The sequence below is a fragment of the Chiloscyllium plagiosum genome, chromosome 10 (genome assembly GCF_004010195.1).
Source record: "Chiloscyllium plagiosum isolate BGI_BamShark_2017 chromosome 10, ASM401019v2, whole genome shotgun sequence".
NCBI classification, from domain to species: domain Eukaryota; kingdom Metazoa; phylum Chordata; class Chondrichthyes; order Orectolobiformes; family Hemiscylliidae; genus Chiloscyllium; species Chiloscyllium plagiosum.
The window spans coordinates 80,190,284-80,196,283 of NC_057719.1; positions in this window are offsets into that span (position 1 = coordinate 80,190,284).

Consider the following 6,000-nt stretch of genomic DNA (forward strand, 5'->3'; position numbering starts at 1 on the left):
TCCTTGCTCTGGAAGACAGTCTCAGTGTGTGTCCCGGGGAACAAACTGTAGATATTACCACCACTGCCACTCCTTGCAAATCGGCAGCCATGGTTCCTATACAGTACAAAACTTCAATTTACTGGTTGTAAAGGACTTGTGAGGTTGCGATAGCAGCGATTTTTGTTTGAGATTGGCACCATGGGTTACATTTGTTGCTCATCCATAATAGATAAATTAATTTAATTTCCACCTTTTGTACAAGGTGTGTGGAGATTGAGTCAAGAGTGAAGTATTTAGATACCACAATTTGCCTATCACAAGCATATTCAAGCATAGCAAAAAAAGACAGGAGTTGTCTCTGTATGTTAAGAGCAAGGCACACTAAAACACAACGGCTTTAACTGTTACTCCGAATCAACAGGCCAGTTACTGCTGTTTAACCTGTACTATTCCTGCTGTTTGGTCATTCAGTAATGGCCTTCTGTCTACATGAATTCGATCCCACCTCAACGGGTTTGAGCAGATCCTCCAGACTGACACACCCAATGCAGTGCTGAGGGACTGCTGGAGATATCCAGCACTTGAATCGACAAACCTGCCCTTTCAGGTGGACTTCAAAGATCCTGCTGTCTACTCAAAAGATTTTCCATAGGTACTTATCTTTCATCCCTATTCACTTAAAGACCGATGACTGGGCCATAATCTCATGTGTTTTGCACACGTGCCTTCATTGCTCAGACCATTGAGTATTGGAGTTAGGACGTCACGTTGTGGTTGTACAGAATATTGGCGAGGCTACTTTTATAGTACTGTGTACAATTCTGGTTGCACTGTTATAGGAAGGATATTATTAAATTGGAGAGGCTTCAGAAAAGATTTACTAGGATGTTGCCAGGACAGGAGGGTTGGAGTCATTATGAGATGCTGCATAGGCTGGGACCTTTCTCACATGAGCATACGAAACTGAGGATTGACTTTATAGGGGCTTATAAATTTGTGAGGGGTGAAATCATGATAAGGTGAATAGCAAAGGTCTTTTCCCTAAGGCGGGGGAGTTCAAAACTAGGGTTGAGAGGAGAAAGATTTAGAAGGGACCTTTTCACACAGAGAGGCTGGACTCTCTGCGTTTATAGGTGGACTGAACTGCCAGTGGAAGTGATAGATGAAGGTACAGTTACAACACTTAAAAGACATTTGGACGGGTACATAAATAGGAAAGGTTTAGAGGGATATGGGCTAAGTGCAGAGTCAAAAAGTGTGGCGCTGGAAAAGTACAGCAGGTCAGGCAACATCCGAGGAGCAGGAGGGTCAACATTTTGGACATAATCCCTTCATTAGGGCTAAATGCAGCCAAGTGGGACTCGAAGCTTGACACAGCCAGAACAAAGCAGCCCACTTTGGGCGGCATGGTGGCACAGTGGTTAGCACTGCTGCCTCACAGCACCAGAGACCTGGGTTCAATTCCCGCCTCAGGCGACTGTCTGTGTGGAGTTTGCACGTTCTCCCCGTGTCTGCGTGGGTTTCCTCCGGGTGCTCCGGTTTCCTCCCACAGTCCAAAGATGTGCAGGTCAGGTGAATTGGCCATGCTAAATTGCCCGTAGTGTTAGGTAAGGGGTAAATGTAGGGGCATGGGTGGGTTGCGCTTCGGCGGGGCGGTGTGGACTTGTTGGGCCGAAGGGCCTGTTTCCACACTGTAAGTAATCTAATCTAATCTAAACTTGAATTAGAATTAGAATCCCTACAGTGTGGAAACAGGCCCTTCAGCCCAACAAGTCACCCAGACCAATTCCCCAACTCTATATTTACCCCTGATTAATAGCCTACACTATGGGCAATTTAGCATAGCCAATTCACCTAACCTGCAGATCTTTGGATTGTGGGAGGAAACCCACGCAGATGCGGGGAGAATGCGCAAGCTTCACACAGTCACCCGAAGCCAGAATCGAACCTGGGTCCCTGGCATTTCTACATCCACAAACATCCACTCCCTCCACCACCGACGGTCAGTGGCAGCACCGTGTACTATCTATGAAATACATGGCAGAAATTCACCAGAGATCCTCAGACCACACGTTCCAAACCCCCAAGTACTTCCATCCAGAAGGACGAGGGCAGCAGATACATGGGAACACCACCCCCTGCAAGTTCCCCTCCAAGCCATTCACCATCCTGATTTGGAAATATGTCATTGTTCCTTCACTTTTGCAAGGTAAAAATTCTAGAATTCCCTCCCTAATGGCATTCTGGGCCCACCCACAGTAGATGGACTGCAGCGGTTCAAGAAGGCAGCACACCACCACCTTCTTAGGGGCAACTAGGGATGGGCAATAAATACTGGTCAGCCAGCAATGCCTACATCCCAAAAATGAATAAAAGAAGTTTAGTTTGGGAAATTTAGTCAGCATGGATGAGTTTGACCGAAGGGTCTGTTTCCATGTTGTATGAATCTATGACTCTAATCCCTCATTAATACAATGCAAAATTTTATAATAGCTTTCATCCTGAGGTCTCCATATCTTTTGGTAATATAACACTCAGTTCTTCTGTTTACTGTGTGAGGACAGGCTCCACCCATGCTTTTCCTGTTTCTACAACCCAAAATATACTCAGTGCATTGGTACAGACATCCTATCCACAAGGGGGCAACTTCACCCTACACTCTAAACATCTCTACCAGCAGGTAGGACCTCATACAAGTAAAAATGTTGCTGCAATGTCAACAATTCTAATTGCGGCCAATTAAAATCCATTGAAGAGTTTCTTTCCTCTCTATACAGATTTCAAAATATCACCTTCACTCTTTAAAACTGAAAGTAAATCTCTCTCTACTCTTTTAAACGGAAACTAAAGCTCTCTTGAAACTGTATCCATTAAATTCTCCCAGGATAGGGTCAGCACAGAGTCATGTACTGAGTAAAGCTACCTCTACTCTTTTTTTCAGAAAGTCAAAAAATAGGGGGCACTGAATCAAAAAACACACAGATTAACACGAACGGAATTTTACATAATGGAACAGAAACTTACTGAATTAAAATAACATTGTCCTGGCTGATGATTCAGCCCAGCCCCTGCAGTATCAGCAATCCCTACAGATGAGTACTGAATGCTCTCTGTCTTGGGACACCAAGTGCAAATGTAACTGCGAAAGAGGAGAAGGTAGTCAAGAACAATGAGTCCTTGCACAGCCCTCTGTCTGGACCTGTCAACACCACCTTGGCCAGGCTTAGGAGCAGACCCACGAGAAGGCCATCTGACTTGCCCAACCTTCCCCACCCCTCACTGATCAGGAGCAATATTATTCCTGAATTAGGTTTCAACAAGCATGAACATTTACCTTGCTGAATGAAGGGCATATTGAATCCAAAGTGTGTCCTGTCAAACACTCAGGACATGCCATAGGTGAGATATCGAGACACTGTATTCACACTGTCTTGTCAAATAGTTCCAGTACAGGTGGAGTTAAGTAAAGCCCACTCCATACCGTCATGTTCCAGTAAAGTTCATAGCCAATTGGAGGTTGAATACCAGAACTCCCTCGCTTTCAAGTTGCTGAGCATTCCGGCTGGTGATTTCACAGCTCTTTCATCATCACTGAGGGAGCAATGTTGGAGGACAATCTCCAACCCTTACAGTATTATGAGTGTACCTGCAGTATGTGGACTGCATCATACAAGAATGGTGACAGAAGGGCAGCTAGGTTCACTAACACCTCGGAAGTAATCAATGTGTCTCTTGCCATTCCGGGAAAATAGAAAATTGAAGCACAACAGTTTCTTGAAGAATTCCAAAGTGGTAAATATTCAAGGAGCATCCTGGTCGTCACATGACACAGTAATGGAGTTAGTGAGAGAAACGAAAATAGAGATGAGTGGCCCATCTCACTGCTGATTGTAGACAATAAAATTATGTCTACGGCCAACACCAACTGGGTCAGACCAGCTCTGGAGGTGGTAAATCACATAGAACATGGAACATTACAGCAGAGTAATTGTCCTTCAGCCCTTGATGTTGCGCCGACCTGTGAAACCAATCTGAAGCCCATCTAACCTACACATTCCATTTTCATCCATATGCCTATCCAATGACCATTTAAATGTCCTTAAAGTCAGCAAGTCCAGGCTGTTCCACGCCCCTACTACTCTCTGAGTAAAGAAACTACCTCTTACAAGTGTCCTATATCAATCATCCCTCAATTTAAAGCTATATTCTCTCATGCTCGCCATCACCATCTGAGGAAAAAGGCTCTCACTGTATACCCTACCTTACCCACTGATTATCTTATATGTCTCAATTGAGTCACGTCTCAACCTTCTTCTCTCTAACGAAAACAGCCTCAAGTCCCTCAGCCTTTCCTTGTAAGACCTTCCCTCCATACAGGCAACATCCTAGTAAATCTCCTGTGAACCCTATCCAAAACTTCCATATCCTTCCTATAATGCGGTGACCAGAACTGTACGCAATACTCCAAGTGCAGTTGCACTGGAGTTTTGTACAGTTGCAGCATGACCTCATGGCTCTGAAACTCAATCCCTCTACTAATAAAACCGAACACACAGTATGCCTTCTTAACAACCCTATCAATCTGGTTGGCAACTTTCAAGGATCTATGCACCTGGAACCGAGATCTCTCTGCTCATCTACACTACCAAGAATCTTATCATTAGCCCAGTACTCTTCATTTCTGTTGCTCCTTCCAAAGTGAATCACCTCGTACTTTTCTGCATTAAACTCCCTTTGCCACCTCTTATCCCAGTTCTGCTATGTCCCTTTGTAAGCTATAACTCTACTAACCTTAGTGTCATCTGCAAATTTACTAACCCATCTTTCTATGTCCTCATCAAGGTCATTTATAAAAATGAAAAACAGCAGTGGCCCCAAAACAGATCCTTGCAGTACACCACTAGTAACTGAACTCCAGGATGAACACTTCCCATCAACCACCATCCTCTGTCTTCTTTCAGCTAGCCAATTTCTAATCCAAACTGCTAAATCACTCTCAATCCCATGCCTCTGTATTTTGTGTAATAGCCTATCGTGGGGAACCTTATCAAACGCCTTACTGAAATCCATATAAAGCACATCACCACTTTACCCTCATCCACCTGTTTGTTCACCTTCTCAAAGAACTCAATAAGTTTTGTGAGGCATGACCTACCCTTCACAAAACCGTGCTGACTATCCCTAATCAACTTATTCCTTTCTAGATGATTATAAATCCTATCTCTTATAACCTTTTCCAACACTACCCACAACTGAAGTAAGGCTCATTGGTCTATAATTACCAAGATTATCCCTACTCCCCTTCTTGAACAAGGGGACAACATTTGCTATCTTCCAGTCCTCTGGAACTATTCTTGTAGACAATGATCACATAAAAATCAAAGCCACAGGCTCAGCAATCTTCTCCCTGGCTTCCCGGAGAATCCTTGGATAAATCCCATCTGGCCCAGGGGATTTATCTTTTTTCACACTTTCCAGAATTGCTAACACCTCCTCCTTGTGAACCTCAATTCTATCTATTCTAGTAGCTTGTATCTCAGTATTCTCCTCAACAACATTGTCTTTTTCCAGTGTGAATACTGATGAAAAGTATTATTTAGTGCTTCCCCATCTCTACACATAATTTCCCACAACTATCCTTGATTGGACTTAATCTTCCACTTGTCATTCTTTTATTCCTGATATACCTTTGATCACCCTGACCAAATGGTTGCTGTACCAGACAGGCAGATCTCTGAGAGCCTCGTGCTGCTCAGGGATATGATTGGCTACGTGCAGGATTGGTGGGAAAGGGTGAAGGCCTTTGGCAGGATAGCACCACCTACATGATGGATGCTTACTCTAAAATGGACTGTGGGGAAGGTGACAACATTTGGACACAACTGCTTTCCACAAACGTCAGCAGTGAAGTCTCAATCATTGGGTGGGAATCAGAAAGCTTTCTGATCAAATCTAGAGTCAGGCACTGCTGCCCTCTCTCCCCTATCCTGTTCGTGCGTTGTATAGAACCTTTCGCCG